The sequence below is a fragment of the Neoarius graeffei genome, chromosome 1, assembly GCF_027579695.1.
Source record: "Neoarius graeffei isolate fNeoGra1 chromosome 1, fNeoGra1.pri, whole genome shotgun sequence".
Taxonomy (NCBI): Eukaryota; Metazoa; Chordata; class Actinopteri; order Siluriformes; family Ariidae; genus Neoarius; species Neoarius graeffei.
The window spans coordinates 10,251,439-10,254,402 of NC_083569.1; positions in this window are offsets into that span (position 1 = coordinate 10,251,439).

Genomic DNA, 2,964 nt, shown 5'->3' on the forward strand with positions numbered 1-2,964 from the left:
ATTCATGGTCAATTTAGAGCCACCAATTAGCCTAACCTGCATGTCTTTGGGGGAAACCTGAGCACCTGGAGGAAACCCACGCAGACAACGTGGAAACTCTTCAAACTCTGGCTCGAACCCAGAACCTTCTTACTGTGAGGCAACAGTGCTAACCACTACACCACCATGCTGCCCCCCTAAACAAATAATAGTATGTTCAAATACTACTGTGTTATGAAGGTGCACTATTTTCACTTGATTGGGGAAGCAGCCATTTTGTTCTGTTGAGGGTTTGGAAATATTGGTGAAGACAAAGTATGAAAAGTATGAGATGGAAAATAATGGTGAGATGTCAACCAGTAGGGGGAGGGGGACAAAGTATCATTGCATCCAGGGTGTAAGTAGGATATGCTAACTGCTAACTGTGATTTGTTTTAACTGTATAAAATGAGAAACCCTGACTGACTCGGCTTTAATTTAATAAAACTCTTTTCTTCAACTCCTCAAGTCTTTATTATTCACATTTGTTAAACTCTACACTCCTTTACCACATACATGTCAAGTTATACGGTTTTCCGTAATTTGTACGGGAAAATGCAATTTATTGGCTAATATGGCGTGCACTGATTTTTATACGGGAAAATTACGTTTTGTATCAGAGATTTTTTCTGTTACTCTGAGAAAATTTTTTTAGCATCCACCATTTATTTTTTCAAACACGCATGCACAATGAAACGGAACTATTTTCGATTTATGTGGTTTTATAGTTGCACGTGGTTTTCTCGGTCATTTAAGTACATCGGCTCGGACTGCCCAGACTTCTGTGACGGCTGCAGAAGTTATGTTCTGCCAATCTCTCGTGGAACACAACATCCCCCCGACTGTGGCAGACCATTTTTTTGCAACTAGCGAAAAAATAAAAAAGTTTCCTGATTCAAGGACTGCACAGGTAAGCATTTTTTTTTAAAGTTTTTACTGTTTGCATGTAGGAAAGCTTCCTCCATTATCATGATAATTTAGGGAGGCGATACTGGGAGTTGCCGTTTATACAACGGCAACTGTAGTTACCCGGCGATTTCTGGTTTCGCTTCCCTAAACATTTAAATTGCTGATAGACATTATATGTAAACACAGATGACCAACACCCGTTACTACCATCAGTCGTCAGTAAACTGGAAAAGTATTGAATGAAGAGTAATAGTGGTAACGACCGTTGGTAACCTGTCTCTAAAATGTGTAGTAGGGGATGGAAGCAATTTAACACCATCTACATGTTTGCCGTGCTATGATTTTCTTTTATTGACCAGGAAAATAATAGATGTATATTGGGGAAAGGTTTTCGATGTAAAAACTGCTCTGGGTGTTGCCAGGTTTCCAATGCTGAAACAACTTTTTACTGCTTTGCTGTGCCTCCCACATAGCGATGCAGATAGTGAGAGGGCTTTTTCATTGGTTAGGAAAATTTATCCTGAGTACAGAGAAAATATGGCTGCAGACACATTAACTGCATATCTGCAAATTAAAATGAACTGCGATGAGGAGCTACAACTGCTACCCAAGCAGTGATATTATAGCTAGTGCCGAATCTGCAACATCTTTGTACAACAAAGAACACTCCAAAAAGAAATAAGATTTAAATTCTTGTTATAAATTACTGGGAAGATTTTCAATTTAACTCCATAATTTATTAATATTTTCACTTATCCTTGTTTACATAATATACTTGATGTGGTTCAGTCATCTTTAGTTGGATCGAACACTGCTTGTGGTGCCAACACTTTTTCCTCAAATGGAACTTTTACTAACCTTCATTTACTGTTTGACATGATTATATATAATTTATTACATGTACAGTGGTGCTTGAAAGTTTGTGAATCCTTTAGAATTTTTTATATTTCTGCATAAAGGACCTAAAACATCATCAGATTTTCACACAAGTCCTAAAAGTATAGATAAAAAGAATCCAGTTAAACAAATGAGACAAAAATATTATACTTGGTCATATTTTTTTTTAAGGAAAATGATCCAATATTACATATCTGTGAGTGGCAAAAGTATGTGAACCTCTGCTTTCAGTATCTGGCGTGACCCCCTTGTGCTGCAATAACTGCAACTAAACCTTTTCGGTAACTGTTGATCAGTCCTGCACACCGGCTTGGAGGAATTTTAGCCCGTTCCTCCGTACAGAACAGCTTCAAGTCTGGGATATTAGTGGGTTTCCTCACAAGAACTGCTCGCTTCAGGTCCTTCCACAACATTTCGATTGGATTAAGGTCAGGATTTGACTTGGCCATTCCAAAACATTAACCTTATTCTTCTTTAACCATTCTTTGGTAGAACGAATTGTGTGCTTAGGGTCATTGTCTTGCTGCATGACCCACCTTCTCTTGAGATTCAGTTCATGGACAGATGTCCTGACAGTTTCCTTTAGAATTCGCTGGTATAATTCAGAATTTATGATGGCAAGCCGTCCTGGCCCAGATGCGGCAAAACAGGTCCAAACCATGATACTACCACCACCATGTTTCACAGATGGGATAAGGTTCTTCTGCTGGAATGCAGTGTTTTCCTTTCTCCAAACATAACGCTTCTCACATAAACCAAAAAGTTCTATTTTGGTCTTATCCGTCCACAAAAACTTTTTCCAATAGCCTTCTGGCTTGTCCACATGATCTTTAGCAAACTGCAGATGAGCAGCACTGTTCTTTTTGGAGAGCAGTGGCTTTCTCCTTGCAACCCTGCCATGCACACCATTGTTGTTGTTCAGTGTTCTCCTGATGGTGGACTCATGAACATTAGCCAATGTGAGAGAGGCCTTCAGTTGCTTAGAAGTTACCCTGGGGTCCTTTGTGACCTCGCCGACTATTACACACCTTGCTCTTGGAGTGATCTTTGTTGGTCGAGCACTCCTGGGGAGGGTAACAATGGTCTTGAATTTCCTCCATTTGTACACAATTTGCCTGACTGTGGATTGGTGGAGTCCAA